Source organism: Geotrypetes seraphini, chromosome 12, assembly GCF_902459505.1.
Source record: "Geotrypetes seraphini chromosome 12, aGeoSer1.1, whole genome shotgun sequence".
NCBI lineage: Eukaryota > Metazoa > Chordata > Amphibia > Gymnophiona > Dermophiidae > Geotrypetes > Geotrypetes seraphini.
Genome location: NC_047095.1, coordinates 65,181,490 through 65,202,810, shown reverse-complemented (window position 1 = coordinate 65,202,810; position 21,321 = coordinate 65,181,490). Strand labels below are relative to the sequence as shown.

Genomic DNA, 21,321 nt, shown 5'->3' with positions numbered 1-21,321 from the left:
AATATAAATATAAAGGAGTATAAATTTCTAAATTGCCAGTACTGCTTTAAAATTTATACAAATTGAATACCAGCTTCTTCAGTTAATACTTGCAATAGATTTAAATTACTAAATTACTTGTATATTCTTAGATAAAATATGTATCCATACATATTTTATCTTAGAATATACAAGTAATTTAGCAATTTAAATTTATTGCAAGTATTAACTGAAGAAGCTGGTGTTCAGTTTGTATAATTTAGTTAGTGCCAGTTCAGAATGATGTCCTGAAACTATGACTGGCTCATTCCTCTCTAACTAGCTGGAAATAAAAGCACATGCACCAAACCAGATTTGAAACCAAACTGCTTTATGTTCAAAAGTTTTTTCAGAATTATAATAATAATATTAAAAAAGATACCTATAATAAATCTTACAAAGCATATTATGCCAACATAATTAATACAAATGTACATAAAAGGAAAATCAATAATCAAATACTAATACAATATACACTAAATTAACTTTACCAGAAGATGTATATTTCTTTTATGTTTCAATCTGTTTGTTAAAATTCACAATAAAAGACAATAATAATAACAGTTTATTTACCGCAGGACCGTGAAGTTCTCTGCGGTTTACAACGATTAAAAATGCTACAAATTGAATAGAACTAACAAAGTGAAGAACTGGTGTCTTAACAGCTCTAGAGATTGGTTATTGTGGGAAAGATTGAAGTACTTCAGGAACAGATATGTTTTTTTAGGTGCCTCCTGACAATAAGAAAAGAGACTTAAAATAACATTAATATATCTACCAACAACCTTCCATCATACCCACCCACCGTTCCCCCTCCCCTCCATCCCCTATTCCCAAATGCTACCGCGTTCACAACAAAACTGTGCGCTCCGGCCAATAGCTGCTGGCGAAAGAGTTCCCGGGTCATCCAAAACCTACCTTGTTGTTTAAAGGAAGGGGAGGTTTTCCCTAGCATAAAATGCGGCTCTCCATTGCCCAAAACCGAAACTGCTTCACAAACCTACTAAGGCTTAATGCAGTCCTTGACCGACCCTCTATCTTAAAGAAACATGCACAATGCAGAAATACTAGCTCAGGCCTGGCCCCAGTTGGCAGTCAATACAAAGGAATAAGAAGCCCTCAAATACCAATTATGACAAAAAAAAAAAAAAAAAAAAGCATCGACTTGCCGAGGGCTTACATCGTTTTTAGTATCTCGGGAAATTAACGTATCGGCACTGGACTGAATTTAAAAAAAAAAAAAAAGATTCCAAGTTTGAAGACTAAGGGCTCCTTTTATCAAGGTGCGCTACGGGGGTTAGCGCGTCGGACAATTCATCATGCGCTAATCCCCGCGGCGGCCTAAAATCCTAACGCCTTGTCAACGGAGGCGTTAGGTACTGGCGCGGCAGGCGGTTTAACACGCGGTATTCCGGGCGTTAAACCGCTAACGCCCCTTTGTAAAAGGACCCCCAAGAGCTTCTTTTACGAAAGTGAGCTATAGCGCGCACTAGCCCCAAAACTACCGCCTGCTCAAGAGGCGGCGGTAGCAGCTAGCGCGCGGGTGCGCTATTCCGCACTGCTAAGGCCCCAGCGCGCCTTCGTAAAAGGAGCCCTGGTTAGCAGTCGCGTCTGCATTGTCTCACCCGAATTTAGGAAACCCTGGGGACCCTCTTATTTATTTATTTATTTTTTAGAGTGTTCTTATAGCTTGAAGAACCTTATGTCAACCTAAGGAAAGAAGAAGACAATAGGAATACTGTATGTTAAATTACTCCGTTTTCTTCACAAACAGGAGATGGACACGCTGACGAGGGGACAAAGAGACCTTAGCTCTGCGATTAACCCCCCCCCCCTCAAAAAAAAAAAATACAATCTTAATTTGTATTCTACCAATACTTCTCAGAAGTTCACAGCGGTTCACATAATAATCTGAAAAATACAAATAAAAACTTTATATTGAAATGTAAAGCTTTTAAAGAACATAATCTTGTAATTGCACTGCTGACTAATCTGACCTGGTAAAAGTTTCCAACGTTAGCAGCTTGATAAATCCATGTTGAATTAAACATTCTAATTGATCTTATACCCTTGATATCAGGAAAAGGGAAGAACAGATCTTGTCTCAAATTAAATACTCCATTTCTTTTTTTATTTTTGCATAGTTTAACAATGGAGGCATATACTCAGGTGTAAGTCCCTGGACAAAATAATTTAAAATGAATTCTCGCTTCCACAGGCAGCCAATGTAACTTCAACATATATGGTGAAATCCTGTCTCCCTTCTTCAATCCATATATCAGCCTGATAGCTCGTATTTTGCAAAGTTTGTGGTTTCCAGTGCACACTGCAGAAGAGTGTGGGTGGGAGAGATCCCAGGCTTCACAATGGAGGGTTTTTGCTCCTCTGATGAAGCAGCCTCTCCAGATTCAGGGCATTCAAACATCTTCCATCTCCATTCAGGTATAATAAGCCCTTTTAAAAAAAATATTCAGTACTGTATATATATTTCACCTAGGTCAGGGGTGTCAAAGTCCCCCCTCGAGGGCCGCAATCCAGTCGGGTTTTCAGGATTCCCCCAATGAATATGCATGAGATCTATTTGCATGCACTGCTTTCATTGTATGCTAATAGATCTCATGCATATTCATTGGTGAAATCCTGAAAACCTGACTGGATTGCGGCCCTCGAGGAGGGACTTTGACACCCCTGACCTAGGTGAAGCAAGAAGAAACCGAAATGGGGTGGAGCATGTGACGAAGGTTGTCGTTTTCATGATTTGCTCTCTCCTCTCTCTCCATCTGTCATATAAGCTATGTGAAAGAATAACAGATAAAGGCGACTTTGCTTAAAACATTTGTTAAACTCTCTTATCTACCGCCTGAAATAAGAGGAACCCAAGCACGCAAGAGAGTTTGCTCTGTACAAGGTCCATTCGAAGACAACTTCATAAGAGTCATTTACTAGCTGAGCAACCCAACTACAGCGGCAAAACCCAATACGTAATGATCGACCTGAAGGAAAACTCAACAAAAATAAACCCCATAACCTATATCTATATGTTGCAAAACATTGGGTTATAGGTTTTATTTTCAAATTCTAACCCTTCAGCAGGCTACATAAAAGTTGGTTATCAAATAAACAATGGACTTTATTGACTGAGTTAATTAAATAGAGAGAGAATGAGAGAAAGTGAATTTTTCAGAGACAGAGAAAAAAAAAAAAAGCAAGCTTTGTCAGACCAGGGTCCGTGTCTCCAACAGAGGCTAATCTGGGTTCCATCTTAGGAGTCACTGCCCAGAAAAAAGATCTAGGTGTCATTGTTGAGGATATGTTGAAATCCTTAGCTCAATGTGCAACAGTGGCTAAGAAAGGAAATAGGATGTTAGGAATTATCAGGAAAGGAATGGAAAACAAAGATGAAAAGGTTATAATGTCCTTGTATCGCTCTATGGCATGGCCGCAACTTGAATACTGTGTGCAGTTCTGCTTGCCGTATCTCAAACAAGATATATTAGGATGGGACAACTTCCCTACGAGGAAAGGCTAAAGCAGCTACGGCTCTTCAGCTTGGAGAAGAGACAGCTCTCAGAGGTGATATGATGGAGATCTATAAAATAATGAGTGGAGTGGAATGGGTAGATGTGAATCACTTGCTCACTCTTTCCAAAAATACTAGGACTAAGGGGCATGCAATGAAGTTACTAAGTAGTCTATTTAAAACAAACCAGAGAAAATATTTCTTCACACAGAGTATATATAAACTCTGGAGTTTGTTGCCAAAAAAATGTGGTAAAGTCAGTTAGCTTAGCGGGGTTTAAAAAAGGCTTGGCTAATTTCCTAAAAGAGAAGTCCATAGGCCATTATTGAGATGGCTTGGGGAAATCCATTGCTTATTCCTAGGATAAGCAGCATAAAATCTGTTTTACTACTTGGGATCTAGCTAGGGACCTGGGTTGGTCACTGTTTGAAACAGGATACTGGGCTTGATGGACCTTCGTTCTATCCCAGTATGGCAATTCTTATGTTCCCATGGTTTATTTCTAGGAATGAACAATGGCTTTCCCAAGTCTAACTGACAAACTAATTTTTCACGGCCTTTTCCTCCAGGAACTTGTCCACACCTCTTTTGAATCCTGTCATGTCCGTTGTCTTGACCACACCCTCCAGCAATAGATTCCACAGCTGAATTAGGATTTATGTAAAGAAAACTTTTGGTCATTACCAGTTTCATAGAGTCCCCTCTTGTTTTGGTGTGGTTTCAAAGGCTTGAGAACCGTTTCCTATTTAACCATTCCACCCCACCCCTGATTTCAAAATCTTTTATCATGTCCCTTCGCAATGTCATTTTTTTTTCCTCTGTACTGAAGATCCCTAACCTGTTTAACTTTTTCTCTATAAGAGAGGTGTCCTATCCTCTTTATGAATTTTGTCATCCACTTTTTAGTTTTGCTATGTCCTTTCTGGGAGGAGGAAACTGGAGCTGTTCTTTCATTTCTGAATAATCCCTAACACCTGTTTACGTTTTCAGCAGCATGATGTACTGGGAGGAAAACTTCAACTTTTTGTCCACAACGACCTCCCACAATAGAGTGTGTTGCAATGGTTAAAGCTACAACCTCAGCACCTTGAGGTTGTGGGTTCAAACCCATGCTGCTTCTTGTGACCCTGGGCAGGTCACTTAATCCCCCCCCCCATTGCCCCAGGGTAGATAGGTTATGAGCCCACCTCATTCCACCAATGCCTAAAAGCCAACCTCATCAGTGATGTCACAAAGGCTTGATTGTTCTATAGTTGGTTCACTTTTACTGCGTTTTGATTTCTAGAGTGGTCAAAGCTACAGCCTCACCACCCTGAGGTTGCGGGTTCAAATCCACGCTGCTCCTTGTGACCCTGGGCAAGTCACTTAATCCCCCCATTGCCACAGGTACATTAGACAGATTGTGAGCCTGCCGGGACAGACAGGGAAAAATGCTTAAGTATCTACTCCCCTGGGAGAATGGTAGAGAAAACTGAATAAACAAATACATTTAAGTCTATGTTGAAAACTCATTTTTTAAATTTGGCATTTAATCTGATATAATTTTTAGATTGTTGGCAGACATGAGAACACTGCGTTCAAGAGACCACCTCAAAAAGAGGTTCCCCCCTTTCTTTCAATATTGACATTGATAATAGCATTCTTTTCTTGTTTTTAATTGTATTTTGTAAGCCACATTGATCTGTTGAAAATTGCGTGATATCACATTTTAATAAACATAAACGTCTGATATGTCCCCGCATCAGTAAGGCCTGACATCGGGGAGAACATATCCTGGAACCAATGTATCAATCCAAGCAGCTGTAGTATCTGTAGGGGATCTAGAGACTCCCTGATTTTAATGGGGAATTGGGGATGAGAACCCCATCTTCTGCCTCTCCCCCTTAGTTCAGTGATTTTATCGTACGACCCAGACTTTGATTAAATCGTTCCATAAGGCTGTCTGCCGGGGTGATAGGCTGTAGTTCTCACATGCTTCATTTCAGTTTAAATGATAAGAAATAATAAAGGATAAGAAACTGGGCCCTCTATCAGTCAAAATTTCACCAGGGAACTCCACCTGGCAAAAGATCACCAGCAATTCTCAGCGTATACCTTAGGCCGAAGTTTAAGTCATTGGAACCGCCGAAGGATATCTGGTAGCATGGATCACTTGAAAACTCAATTATTTGTGGATGCTTTCATGTAATATATGACGGGAGGATAATCTTGAGACTGACAAGGCAACTTTGTAATAACAAGTTTATGAGAACTGTTAAGAATGGGAGGACTTGAATTTTGACATAGATTCTGTAACATCAAGTTTATGAGAACTGTCTCTTTTTCCCCATAAAATGGAAAAATCTCTGGTGAATTTAAAGATATTCTCCCCATGAAGCTGGGTTAAATGTTCTCTCACGGTCTCTACAGCTGTGGGAAGAAGTCCCTGGAAGAGAATTCCATAGTTTTACACCTGCTATGGAAAACATGGGATTTTTTGATCTTACATAGTGAACTCACTCTTCCTTATCAGTAATCAATTTCATCCCTCTTTCGGACCTCAACTGGGTTGATAGATTTTCCAGAGATTTTGAAAACACAATGGGACATTGGAATGGGGCGGGGGGGGGGGGGGAGTCATAGGGGCAAAGACCTCCCCCCCAAATTCTTGGTTGGGTTTTTGTTTTTTTTGGTCCTACCACTCACCCTTCTCCTGGTGGTGTTGCTTAAATCTTCGGGCAGCCACCGCGCAGCCGTCGTGCAGCGTCAGACAGCAGGCCTGCCCCGGAACCCTTCATTCTACTTCCAGGGGCAGGCCTTCCGTCCTGCTCGTGGACGCTGTGTGGCGGCTGCTGAAGATTTAACTAAAGCGCCGGGAGGAGGTGGGCGGGGGACTCGGAAGCTGCTTAGAGGTCACGTGCCAGGGCAGAGCTCCTGGGCCCCCCAAACAAAGCAGCGCTCCGCTGCCTGTGCTGAGTGATTGTGAGGGGCCATGGGGGGGGGATCAGTAACTGAAAGAGATACAGTAGCCGTCTCAATTGGTGAGTCTTATGAAGTAATGTAAAATTTGACGTGATAAATATTATGGTAATATGTAGAAAACATCAAGATGGCCGACTGAGCTGGCTTTTCAACTGTAGGATGGAAAGGGCTAATTCAATTCTTATATCTATCCATCTATTTGTCTACTGAAAGCAAAATAAGTGGCCTGCAGCAGTTTGACCAAGGGGAGAACATCAACCATGAAGTTGGCACCCTCCTACTGAGAATCAATTTGGCCTGACAAGGGTGGGGCCATTTTTAGTAAGGCTTCTTCAAATCTGCTCGTATGTCTGATTTTTTCATTCCTTTTTTTTTTTTTTAATCTTTGCTAAATTTCAGGATGTGTTCATCCATTCATGTACCTTAGGAAGTTTGCCGAATCGTGGTCACCTTGGATAAGCTTTACCTTTCTCTCAGGAATTAAATCTTTAGAGCAGTAGTCCCCAACCCTGTCCTGGAGGACCACCGGCCAAGTCAGGTTTTCGGGATAGCTCTAATGAATATGCAGGGAGCGGATTTGCATGCCTGTCACCTCCATTATATGCAAATCTCTCGCATGCATATTCATTAGGGCTATCCCAAAAACCCGACTGGCTGGTGGTTGGGAACCACTGTTTTAGAGCATAAACGTTTACAACCCTTCTTGAAATCAGGATAGAAGAAACATCCTGAACTTCTCTGCATTAACAGAGTATTTGAAATTATTAACTCTCTCTGTTATCCAATTTTCATTACACTTTCAATCACTGTCTTCAGATAACAGCTCAGAAGCCGTTGTAGGAGACCCACAGTAAACTGTTCCATTTAATGGTTTACCTACCAGTAAAGCGTCAGATGAACCTCAGATTACATCTCTGATAGAGGAGAATGAGCCAGCGTTAGTTTTATGGAAAAAGCCAGATCCTATAACATATGCAATTCATTAGATGTATATTTAATTGCAGCAGTCCTTGCTATGTAAACATGTGAAACAGAGACGGTGTATTATCACATTCTTAAAATTGTTTATAATAAAAATTTTAAACAAGCCATCAAACTGTAAAATCCATTTCATTAACTTCTCTTAAAAGATAGCATGTAATTGAAGACTTGTGGTAGAAATACAGTTTTCCTGTTAAGAGTTATATCAAGTAGGTAGAGAAAATTTTGTTGTGCAATCAGTGTAGATATTTGATTGATATAGTTTTTTGGTGTGCTTTTAGCAGCAAGAAATGAAGAATTCATTCAATGCGACCTTGTTCATTTTTGATCCAAGCCCTCCCTCCCCAACTCCAAAGTTTCTAGTAGTTAGGTGCCATCAGGAGAGAGGAGAAAAGGCAAATGGACAACAGCCACTTGAAGAAGAATTAGCAGACAGGACAGCAGAAAAGAGAAACTGCAACCAACATGATGGGAAAATAAAATGTTCAGACAACAAGGGTAGAAAAAAAAAGCATTTCATTTATTTAATTATGTATTTTAAAAATGTTGTTGTTGTTGTAGGTTTAATTTATTATTAATGGTCTGATAATTTTAGATCATATGTTTTTCTTTATTTTGTACATCTACATAGCTATATTGTATATATCATATCATATTATATTGTATATTGATATGTGGAAATTTTTGATCAAGATGTATGTTTATGAATAAATTAATAAAAAATATATTTTAAAAAATTATTTATATTCCACATATCCTTCAATTCTATGTGGATTACAAATTATTCAGGTACTCAAGCATTTTTCCCTCTCTATCCTGGTGGGCTCATACTCTTTCGAATGCACCTGGGGCATTAAATGACTTAACATAAGAACATAAGCATTGCCTCTGCTGGGCCAGACCAAAGGTCCATCATGCCCAGCAGTCCGCTCACGCGGTGGCCCATCAGGTCCAGGACCTGTATAGTATTCCTCTATCTATACCCTTCTATCCCTTTTTCCTTCAGGAAATTATCCAATCCCTTCTTGAACCCCAATACCGTGCTCTGTCCTATCACACCCTCTGGAAGCGCATTCCAGGTGTCCACCACCCTTTGGGTGAAGAAGAACCTCCTAGCATTGGTTCTGAATCTATCTCCTATTAATTTTTCCGAATGCCCTCTCATTCTTGTAGTTTTCGAAAGTTTGAAGAATCTGTCCCTCTCCACTTTCTCTATGCCTTTCATGATCTTGTAGGTCTCTATCATGTCCCCTCTAAGTCTCTGCTTTTCCAGGGAAAAGAGCCACAGTTTCTCTAATCTCTCAGCATATGAAAGGTTTTCCATACCCTTTATCAATCGTGTCGCTCTTTTCTGGACCCTCTCGAGTATCGCCATATCCTTCTTAAGGTAAGGCGACCAATATTGGACTTGCCCACACACTCCATTTTATTTTGAATGTTTTAAATGGAATGAGTCCCAGAGCCTACGGTAACAGTGGTTAGTGTAGCTGGATTTAAATGAAGTTTGTACAAGTTCCTGGAGGAAAAGCCCATAGTCTGCTAATGAGACAGACATGGGTGAAGCCACTGGGATTGGTAGCATGAAATGCTGTTACTAAATGGGTTTCTTCTAGGTACTTATGACCTGGCTTGACCACTGTGGAAACAAGATACCGGCTAGATGAACCACTGGCCTGATCCAATATAGCTATTCTTATGTGGAATATGCTAGTTTTGAGACATGTCTTTGTATTGTGTTCAGTAGGAAAGGAAATGTTTTTCTGTTTTAATGTCTCCATTGTTGCACTGTTTAACTTCTTGGGGTTCTTGGTTCAGTTTTTAATTGTGATCCCGTGCTCTGGTGAGAACCTGGCCCACTTTTTCTCCTTGTTACAAGATCTGTATGCAACAAAACCTCCCTGATCAAAGATGTGCTAGTGGAATTCAAACTAGGAATAATGTTACTACAGAGTAGGGTTACCAGACTTCCTGGACACGTCATCCTTTAGAGGGTGCGACGTGGATGCAATGCTTGCGCATATGATGTCATCGCCTCGCCTCTGCACATTCGCATCTGCCTTCCTGCCGATGAATAGGCAGTGGGGGGGGGGGGGGGTGGAGCTGGGGCATAATGGAGCGAGGATGGGTGGAACTGGACAGGCCTGGGGGTGGGTCTAGGGGGGTCCGGATTTTACTGACATAAAATCTGGTAACCCTACTACAGAGAAGAACAGTTCTGACCCTATAACATTGGAGGTCTGCCTAGCAAACATTAAAAGGGTTCTAGGGTACTATTATAACAGGGAAGATTAACGATGTCTTGATATGTCTATGTTGTACGTGATAATCGGAGGGAAACAAGATTCTATGTATGTCATATGGAAACTGCATAGTTGTATGCGGTAAATAAATTTTTCAATAAATACAACGACTGATCTTTGTAGCAGCCACTGAGAACCCTATGCAAATTGCATCACCAGGAGCTCATTAGTATTTAAATGAGCTCGCTTTGTGAAGCACAAAAGGGAAAGCCCCCATTTTACAGGGCAACAATTTCCAACAGGTCTGGACTAGAGGTCTGCATGAGAACAGGGATCGCGGGAATCCCGCAGGTCCCATGGGGGTCCCGCGGGAATCCCCCCTAATCCACGGGACTCCCACGGGGACCCCCCTCTGGCCCACAGGACTCCCATGGGGACCCCCCTCTAGCCAACAGGACTCCCACGGGGATGGAAGGCTTTGGAAGCAGGGTTTGTCCATATAATCTAATATACACGTCGGCCTTAGTAAAAGAGGGGGTTTATAAGTTAATTACCTGAACAGAAAACAAAAAAAGGGTTGCACCAAAGAGATTCCACAAGGAAAATAGCAGCGCAAACACAAAACAAACTGTGGAATTGATGATCCTGTCAGAATTAATTTCTGTTTTTTATGGGGATGGGCGGGGATGGAGGTAATTCCTTGTGGGGATGGGCAGGGACGGAGAGGATCCTGACAGGGACGGGTGGGGACGGAGAGGATCCTGGTGGGGACGAGTGGGAAAGGAGAGGATCCTGAAGGGGATGGTGGGGACGGAGAGAATCCTGGCAGGGACGAGTGGGGAAGGAGAGGATCCTGGCAGGGATGGGTGGGGACGGAGAGGATCCTGGCGGGGACGAGTGGGAAAGGAGAGGATCCTGAAGGGGATGGGTGGGGATGGAGAGAATCCTGGCAGGGACGAGTGGGGAAGGAGATGATCCTGGCGGGGATGGGTGGGGACGGAGAGGATCCTGGCGGGGACAAGTGGGAAAGGAGAGGATCCTGGCGGGGACGGGTGGGGATGGAGAGGATCCTGGCGGGCACAGGCGGGGATGGGTGGGATTTCTGTCCCCGCGCAACTCTCCAATTTGGACTTGCCAGTAGCTGGCCCTGGAGTTGATAGAAGGGATGTGGGGGAAGAGTTCTACCTACTGCTTTGCTCTTCTAAGCAGGCACCAGGGCTACTCTGCATGCATAGATATCTACCATCATGTTTCTATATGATTTGAATGGGATTTGTATATTTTTTACCGGGTTGAAGCAGGGTTGCCAGATTTCCTCTTAAAAAAAAAAAAAAAAAAAGAGGACATTTGGCCCTGCCTCATTCTACTCCCAGCTCCGCCCTGTTCTGCCTCCAGCTCCGCCCCCAGCCAAGCTTCCGGTCTTCTTCCCTGAGCTCTGGGCCACGTCTGGAGGGCCTCTGCGCATGTTAAAGCAATGATGTCACACACAAGTGCGCTTGCATGTGATGTCACTGCGTCGACATCTGCGCAAGCGCAGAGGGCCTCCAGACATGGCCCCAAGCTCGGGGACGTCCAAAACCCAGACAAACTGCCGGGTTTTGGAAATCCCTCTGGGCGCCCGGACAGTCCTCTGAAAAGAGGACAGGTCCGGGTTTTCCCGGACATCTGGTAGCCCTAGGTTGATGAAGCTTTGTGCGTCTGGGCCTGAGTAAATTCCATTAACCGTCTGTCAGTCGACTAATTTCCAATCCAGTTCACCACTTTGGATCCTGACTTTAGCTTCACAAGCCTCCAATGAGGAACAATGTCAAAGGCCTTGCTGAAATCATGTCCATAATCCAAATCTATGGTCACCCAGTTAAGGAATTCAATCAGATTTGTTTAGCATGATTTTCCTTAAACAAATCCATGTTGTCTTGGATAGTTAATTTCCAAAATGTTTAGCAAGTAAAAAAGTTTTCAGAACTTTCCGGAATAAAGCAAAAGAACCTAAACTTCTTAATGTAAGGGGTAAAGCATTCCGGAATTCGATTAATTTAAAAGCAAAAGAATGACTAAACGTCTTAAAGGTTCTGTTTTTACCACCGAGAGAGGGGAATGTAAGCTTTAATTTTTGAGAACTTCTGGCAAGATGAGATGTATGAACATTCCAGTCTAAAGGAATCAAAGTGGCAAAAATGCCAAATAGGATCTTAAATGCAATACAAACGCACTTCAGTTAAATTCTGAGATACACTGGAAGCCAATGGAATTCCTTGAGCAGAGGGGTTACATGATTGAATTTACTCTTACCAAAGATAAGTTTAGCTGCAGTGTTCTGTATTAATTGAAGTCTCTGCAGACTGACCTTGCCTGAATTGCAGTAATCCAGGCTTGACAAAACGATGGATTGAACTAATACAGAGAAGTGTTGCTGGTGAAAAAGTGCTCTCACTCTTCTCGGAGCACGGAGGCTGAAAAAAACACTTTTTAATAAGTGAGTTTAGTTGGCCCTTAAACGTAAGTGAAGAATCGATAACAATATCGGTACATTCTTCTACCGCTGGCACTGCCTCACTTTCTCCTGATTCTACATCTTGGAATTTTTGCTCATGGATGGTTCCTAAACTGTGTAGGCCCCATTGATCCTCAGAGGCTTGACGGCAGTAATATCTCTCCTCCAGCCTTTCTCCCATGACTGGCTTCGCTGAGGGCTTTGGCCCGCTGCCCTCTTTTTTCCAGCGTGTAGTACAGCTCGCTGGTCTCGTTCCCCACCTGTTTAATCAGGTTCACAGGTGAAACTGGAGCTCTCATGGGCTGAGGCTCAGAGTGCTTCTCTGCTTGACTCAGGACATTCTGCTGTGGCTTTGAGACATTTTCTCCACCTCACTCCCTCTCTTCTGCCTAACTAGTGCAGGGGGGGTGTAATATGTGGACTGTCTCACCCTTGCAGGCTCCACCAGCAAGGATGAATACTTTTCTTTTCTGCAGCCTTTGACTTTAAATGATTAGCACTGACTTTGTGTCTCTCTCTAGTGACAGGGCAGATCTCTTTAATCCCCTGCTGAGACTTAGGGATCTCTCTGCTTTCAGGCTTTTCCCTGTCATACTACGTGATACAGGGCTCCACACCACACTAGGAGTCACCACCCAGGAAAAGGATCTAGGCGTCATCGTTGAGGATACATCGAAACCCTCAGCTCAATGTGTCACAGCAGCTAAGAAAGCAAATGGAATTATCAGGAAAGGAATGAAAACCAAAGATGAAAATGTTATAATAACTTGTATACTGTGTTGCCACATCTCAAAAAAGATATAGCAGAATTAGAAAAGGTACAGAGAAGGGTGACAAAAATGATAAAAGTGATGGGAAGATGCTAATGCAGCTAGGGCTCTTCAGTTTAAAGAAGAGACGGCTCTGGGGTGATATGGATAGAGGTCTATAAAATACTGACTGCAGTGGAAAGGGTAGATATGAATCCCTTGTTCACTCTTTCCAAAAATACTAGGACTAGGGCAGTGTTTTTCAGCTCGATCCTGGAGTACCCACTTGCCAGTCAGGTTTTCAGGATATCCACAATGAATATGCATAAACTTGATTTGCATACACGGCCTCCATTATATGCAAAATTCTTTCAAGCATATTTATTGTGGGTATCCTGAAAACCTGACTGGCAAGGGGATACTCCAGGACAGAGTTGAGAAATACTGGACTAGGGAGCATGCGATGAAACTACTGAGAGGTAGATTTAAAACCAACCAGAGAAAATATTTCTTCACTCAATGTGTAATTAAATTCTGGAACATGTTGCCAGAAGAATTTGGTGAAAGCAGTTAGCTTAGCAGGGTTTAAAAAAGGTTTAGATAATTTCCTAAAAGAGAAGTTCATAGGCCATTATTGAGATGGCTTGGGGAAGTCCACTGTTTGTTCCTAGGATAAGCAGCATAAAATCTGTTTTTCTTCTCGGGGTCTTGCCAGGTACTTGTGACCTGGGTTGGCCACTGTTTGAAACAGGATACTGGGCTTGATGGACCTTCGCTCTGTCCCAGTACGGCAACGCTTATGAGTGTGTGGCATGCTAGGTAGGTGACGGCTTTCATGTTTGGGACCCGGAAAACCCAAATTTCTTTTTGTTCTGTGTTTGAATTAATCTTGACTTAACAATGATGTGATTCTTTTTGCCATTAGCATTTTTTAAACAGAAAACTTCATCTTCCTATTTTGGCAGACTCTAACTGGGTGTTTTTTTTTTTGTTGTTGTCCCCTACCTTGCAGGCTCTTGATCTCATTCTAAAAGACCTAGAAGGACCATTTGCAGCTTCTCGCTTTATCTCTGATCTTGGTCAAAAGGCGAACAAGCAACCTTGTTTTCTTTTGAGGACTGTGAACCCTTCACAACGATGCAACAGACAGCAGCTTCTGGCCGCAGCACAAGCCAGGCGGATGTTGCAGATTTGATAAGCAGCATGAAATGAAAAGTGAATTTACTGTAGTGAGCATCATTTTTCTTGTTCTCTCATTGCTAAGAAAAGACAATGCAGCTGTGCCTGGATTTCATAGAAGAATGTTAGGTATCTCATAGCCTGAGGACCTTGACCCAGTATTAACATTGCAGAGAAAAAAAAATAAAAATTAAGGTGGCACTGAAAGACTGGCAGACGACAGAAAGACAGCCATTAGTATAACAGATGGGTTTGGCTTAACATTACAATTTGGAGCGACTGTTTCCTAAGATATACTTGCAATGCTTATAGATGGCTCCTTATTAAGGTCACACCTTATCTCAGCAATATCAAATTAATCTAAATACCATCAAAGTGCATTAAAAAGATGTACAATTTTTTTCTTATTTTTCACTACAACGGGATCTTCAGAATTCCAACAGAGTAGCATAACCCTTGCTGGCTGGACTCCTCTGTTGAGAAAGCTTCACTGGCTCCCAGTTTGCTGTAGGATCCAGTTTAAATGCACATGCATAATCTTCAAGCTTCTCTATGAAATGATCCTTTTGGCCCCTTATGTTAGAAAACCCTTAGACTTTGCCATTTGAGAAACGCACAAAAATATAAAAGCCTTCCCTTCCTTTAAGGGAATCAAATCTGCTGGGAAGCTCAGTCGATCTTTTGTTTTCAAGTTTGTAGAGATCTAGAATGAACTTCCCGACTCCATTAGGCTTTTAGGCCAGCTGCAATTATTTCGTAAATCCCTGAAAACTTTGTTGTTCTCGCAATTTTTAAATGGTTTAACTACAGCCTCAACGAAATGATAATATTATAGTTATTTTTCTTATGTTTTTACCATATACTCTAGTTTTTAATTAGTTCTTCCTTCTCCTATATAAATTCTCAAAACGGCCACATTTTGATCACTAAATTGAAAATAAAATCATTTTTCTTACCTTTGTTGTCTGGTGATTTAATGAGTCTCTGGTTGCACTTTCTTCTTCTGACTGTGCATCCAATATTTCTTCCCTTTCTGCCTCCTGCATGCTTCGTCTCCTCCAGACCTCATTCCATTCCCCAACCAACATCTCTGTCCTTCCATGAGTCCAACTTTTTCTTCCTCTCTCCCTGCTCCCCCTCCCCTTTCTTTCTTTCTGTCTGTGTCCCTGCCCCTTTCTTACTTTCTTTCTCTCTGTCTTTCTGTCTCCCTGCCCCCCTTTCTTTCTTTCTGTCTCCCTGTCTTTCTGTCTCCCTGTCTTTCTGCCTCCCCTTTCTTTCTCCCCAAGCCACTGCCGGGGCTGTCATCTGGGAACAGGTCCCCATGCCATCGCCGACTTCTGGGCCCCCAAGCCACCGCAAACGCCACCGTTGCCGAATTCTTCGTTTTCCAACACTGCAACAGGCCACCAGTCTTCTCCATAGCATCAATTCTGACGTTGGAGAAGAAGTTCAGGGCCAGCCAGGCAGCCATTGGCTGGCCCAGAACTTCTTCTCCAAGATCAGAATTGACCTCGGGGAGAACGCTTCTGCAGGGAGAGCTTGGGGCGGCTGTGGGGGATGTTGGGAAGAGGAAGGCTGATCGGCCTGGTAGATTGCGAAGGTAAAGCAAGTCTATCATGGAGCCCGGGATGGGCTCCACGATCGACTCGCGTTGCCTTCAAGATCTACTGGTCGATTGTGATTGACATATTGGGCATCCCTGCACTAGAGAATGACACGGGGATGGGTACCCGCAGCTAATCACGAGGCAGAGATGGGGCTAGGGCAAGGATGGGGACAGATCTCATGAGGACGGCATTGGAGGGCAGCATTTCATGCTCTTATGATTATGGCAGCTAGGGCGACCCCCCCATCTTATAAAAAACAGAGTCAATTTGGGATGACCTGGGAACCTTATAGACAGCAATTATCAGTCAGAGGACGCAGTTTTGGAGTGAACTCGTTACATTTGTAATCAGAAAGCGAAACACTATTTATTAGTAATATTTGGAAATGGTGATGGGGGGATGGGAAGGGGGGAGGGAGTGTTGGGAGGTACTTTATCGTGTTTGTATTGTGGTGAGAATTGATGATTTCTTTGAATTTATATATCTACAATGTATTAACTGAGTTGAGATGATATTCTTGGTCCCTGCCAGCCACGGAAGCACTGTATGCAGTGGCGCAGTAAGGGGGAAGGGGTGGACCACCATGGTCATAATCTCGGTGGGGGCACTGGCAGCTCTCCTCTGCCCCCACGCTCCTTCCCACTCCTCCCCCACCGCGTGCGCGCCTTCAATTCTCCCCCACCGTACCTCAAGCTCTTTGCCGGCGAGCAGCGGCCTTGGCGCTCCCTTCTGACGTTACTTCAAGGTCCCATGATTAGGAAGTGATGTCACCATTTTTAAACCCCGTACTTTCCAAAGATGCTGACGGAAGGGAAAGGCAGCATTCAACGATGGGCCAGTGTGAGACCACGAAGGGATCTGTTCAGAAAGCAATGCTTCTTTCTCTAATGGAAAAACGTAAGCTGAGGCTAGCTTGGAGAATGCTTGATTGAAAATCTGCCACTTGATTCATAGGTGAGTAGTAATTTCCAGTAGAGAAGGACTCTTCTGGGACTGCTGCAAGGATCGCATGCAAGCTTATACCGCTCAGATGCCTGCTAAACTCTTCTGAACATCCCCTGGTGTCTAAAGGGGAGTTAAGCTGTGAGGGAATGCACTTCTGGCAGAAATAAAGATGATGAGCTTTTACAAATTAACCTACTTCATTACTGTGGGGGAGAGTGTGGCGCAGTGGTTAAAGCTACAGCCTCAAACCCAGGCTGCTCCGTGTGACCCTGGGCAAGTCTCCCTCCCATTGCCCCAGGTACATTAGATAGATTATGAGCTCACCAGGACAGACAGGGAAAAATGCTTGCGTACCTGAATAAATTAATATAAGCCATTGAGCTTTCTTGGGAGAATAGTATCAAAAATTGAATAAATAAATAGTGTGAAAAGTTTCAGCCTCTGGTAACCAGAGCTGGTATTGTGATGTCACAATGCCTCATTCCACCAATAAGAGCCAACCTCATCAGTGATTCCACAATGGCTTCATTGTCCTGTACTTGGCTCACTTTTGCTACATTTTGATTTCTAGAGTGGCACAGCCTCAAACCCACTCTGCTCCTCACGTAATCCCCCCAGGTACATTAGAGAGATTGTGAGCCCACCAGGACAGACAGGGAAAAATGCTTGAGTACCTGAATAAATTCATGTAAACCATTCTGAGCTCCCCTGGGAGAAAGGTATAGAAAATAGTGTGACAAGTTTCAGCCTCTCATAACCAGAGCTGGTATTGTGACATCATAATGCCTCATTCCACCAATAAGAGCCAACCTCTTCAGTGATGTCACAATGGCTTGATTGTCCTATACTTGGCCCACTTATACCACAATTTGATTTCTAGAGTGACACAGTGGTTAAAGCTACAGCCTCAGCACCCTGGGGTTGTGGGTTCTAACCACACACTGCTTCTTGTGACCTTGGGCAAGTCACTTAATCCCCCCCGTTGCCCCAGGTACATTAGATAGATTGTGAGCCCACCAGGACAGACAGGGAAAAATGCTGGAGCACCTGAATACATTCATGTAAACCATTCTGAGTTCCCCTGGGAGAACGGTAGAGAAAAGTGAATAAATAAATAAATTATTGTTTCTGGTTACCTGTCAGCAGCTGGGACTGAGCCACAAGGGATACTTCTTTTCATTGTGATTACTACTTTGTCCACAACTCACTGAATCTTCATGTAAATCAGTGTATCTCAAACTGTGCCTCCTGCAATTCCGAGTGTGCCATGGCACACTGAGGAGGAAGAGAGGCACCTGCCAGCTGACTTCCCTACGCGGTACAGCACCAGCGCTACCCGATTCGTCGAAGGCCTGAATGTTTCCCCCTTTTCTCTGGCTTCCCCCCTGGCCTCCCGGTCTCACCTTTAAAGCTAATTACAGCAGCCTGAAGAGGATCGCCGGTAGGCAAATTGATTTTATTTTCAATATAGTAATTGAAATGTGTCAGTTTTAAGAATTTATATCTTTGTGTATATGAAAAATGAATGGAAAAAAAATTGCATTATAATTAGTAAAGGGGATGGGATCTGGGGCAGAGCTTGGGTGGGTCTAGGGAGGTCTGTGGTTGGGGTACTCAGTTGATATTTGTTAGACTTAGGGGGTACTTAGCTTGAAGTAGTTGAGAAACACTGCTGTAGGCAATCAGCTGGCGCCAGGGCCTCTCCTTCTCTCCGGCCCTCTTCCCTGCTGGCACCCCCTACTGGCGTCCAAGGCCCATCTGGAGGGTCTCTGCATATGCGTGAACGTGTGCATGATTTCATCACGGTGACGGCCGCGCACTTCTGGGTGCCTCAAGCTGTGGCCACTACCTTTAGTGTGCCCTGGCTCGAGAAAGTTTGAGAGACACTGATGTAAATGAAGAACTGAAGATGCATCAGATCACCTGATCTTGCAAGGGTTGTCATAATTCCCAAGCTCCTCCGTTTCTCCAAGACTTTTTTTTTTACTACCGGAATTCGGCTTTCCTTGAAAAGTGTTGCCTGATTTTTCCTGTTTGCATGCGGAATTGTAAACTTAGGGGCTGATGTATTACAATGCGCTAATGCTACCACAGGTGGTAACGTGCGTTAAAAACGCTGCGTGAAGACAGTCTATACATGTTAACAGTGCTTTTGAATACAAAATCTATGCTAATACACAAATGAGATGCAAAATTATGCTAAATATCACGTTATCTATTCACACAGAAAAACATAGGGGCATTTATTGCTCTGCAGGCACCAGTACATGGCCTCAATAGCTTTCAGGCCTCAGGCAGTATGTAAAAATCTAAAATAAATGCATTTATATGTCTAGATTTTATACACCTATAAATGGAGATATCATAATGCCCAGATTGCCCAAATTTAAAAGGGGACAGTTTGGTAGATGTGTTTAAGGCAGGGTTGCCCAATTCCAGTCCTAGAGATCTACTGGCAGTCCAGGTTTTCTGGATTTCTGCAATGAACATGCATAAGGGAGATTTGCATACCAGGAAGACAGTGCAGGCAAATCTCTCTCATGCATATTTGTTGTGGATATCCTGAAAACCTGGCCTGCCAGTAGATGTCAAGGAGTGGAATTGGGCAGCCCTAATTTTAAGGTATGTTAAAAATTTAGGTCCCAGAAAACAGACCGGCAAGCAAGGCATCGAACCAGACATGGTGGTGATAGCACATTATGAAAAACAAAACACCCGACACGGCCGTGTTTTGCCCGATAACGGCTGCTTCAGGGGCTCAACATAACCTTATGGCATAAATCGATCACCCCGCCATAGGCCTTACAGGGCCTCCGACCTTCAGGGGGATCACTGTGCCCAAATTTCCACGTGCAACTTTGAGCGCCATATATAGAATCCAGGGGACGCCTATCCCAAAGACTGTGTGCGTGAGACCACGGGTACATTAATATTCTGGGAGGAAAAGACCTCCGACACCCTAAGACACTTAACAAATGGGTCTATTATTTGGCTCAAGATTTCTTTTATCAGTCAAAAAGCCTCCATATTTTTTTTTTTTTTTAAATTATATCAGTTTTTAAACTCTAATTCTGTTTCTTTTTCCTTTCAAGCAAACCAAGCTGCGCTCAAACAATTTTACATTTCAGTGCTAAATGACCATTCATGGTACAGAGCTAGTGCTAAGAGGCTTCTACTTTCCGAAAAGGCGTAGGGGTCCTTTCAGAAAGCCGCGCTAACGTTTTTATCGCACGCACCATATTAGCGCATGCAAGCTGGAAATCTACCGCCCGCAATTTAGCTCGCGCTATTCCGCGCATTAAGGCCCTAGCGTGGCTTTGTAAAAGGAGCCCATAGATTTAGCAAACACTTTATCTGACCTCAACGGGGCTATTCATTCCGTTATGATTCGGTAACCTTGAATCCGCAACTTCTTCAAATCACCCTTCCAAATCTTGGGTGTAACATTGCTCCCTGAAACAAATCATAGTATTTAAACAGAAACGTTGGTATTATTGTGGAAAAACTAATTTCAAGGTGCTCTTTCGTCGTAACTGTCTTTCTTCTGTCATCTGCAAAACGTGGTCCCCATTTCAGAAAGAGAATGCCTTTGTATGTCCTGGTAGACCAGTGTTGGGATGTACAGCTTGTTTCTGCCAACCCTTTTCAGGAGGGATTAATGGAAGCGCTTTCTTTATGTTCACGTTGTTTATTTTACTCTCCGAATTGAAGCAAAATAAAAATGGAGACTGATCACTGCCATTGTGTTCCCAATCATGACATATGGTTGCGAGACATGGACACTCATGAAAGCAGACAGAAGAAAAATCGACACCTTCGATCTGTAGTACTGGAGAAGACGTCTATGAATCCCGTGGACAGCTAGGATCACCAACAAAGATGTTGTCCCTGGAAGGCAAGATTACCAGACAGAAACTGACCTGTTTTGGATGTGATGAGGGCAAATTCATTAGAAAAGGAGGTGCTACTCGGAATGGTCAGTGGTATAAGGAAGCAGGGGAGACCAAAGGCACGTTGGCTGGATACCATCAAGAATAACGTGAGAATGAACATCAAGCAATTGAAAGAAGCCGTGGAAAACAGGGAAGCATGGTGAGGACCGGCCTACAGAGTATCCAAGGGTCGGGCATGACTGAATGGATAGCAGTAGTGAGGGGGGCCTTCACACATTTCGGTTTCTAAAATGGAAGGATATAAGTTTGCAAGTTATGAAATACCGTATTGCATGTGTAAGTTACCAAGGCCCTGATTCTACAAAAGATACCTAGTTAGATGCTTAGATGAGTGCGATGAACTGCTAGGGGCCAGATTCTATACACGAGGCCTAAATTGACAGGTGCTTTGGAAAAAGGCACCAGTTGTGTGTCAATCAGGCCTTACAGACGCCTATCACAAAAATTAAGACCAGGGTTTTACTGGCCTACGATGCAGGCACCTAAATTCTTTTCAGAATCGTGCCTAAAGGCGCCTATCTCTTCTCTACCCCCAAATACACCCATTTAGGGATTAGGTGCCACTAGGCAGCATGCGATGGGTGCCTACCTTTTATAGAATTGGGTAGGTGCCTATCAACCAATTAATTTTTTTGCCCAATGAAAGTTCATTTAGGTAATTAATGTAGGCGCTC

General features: G+C 43.2%; 1 protein-coding gene across 6 annotated transcripts in view; it reads left to right on the top strand.

The window, feature by feature from the left end:
- Positions 1–14,837, top strand: part of LOC117346051 (forkhead box protein D2-like) — a 52,624-nt gene extending 37,787 nt beyond the window's left edge. For 4 of the 6 annotated variants that reach the window (XR_004536546.1, XR_004536549.1, XR_004536550.1 and 1 more), the window contains one exon: positions 13,976–14,837. The gene's annotated coding sequence lies outside the window, so the exon portion shown is untranslated. Of the gene's footprint in view, positions 1–7,814; positions 7,979–13,975 lie in introns of all 6 variants that reach the window. The other 2 variants (XR_004536548.1, XR_004536547.1) reach the window with 1 other exon arrangement.
- The last annotated feature ends 6,484 nt before the right edge of the window (positions 14,838–21,321 follow it).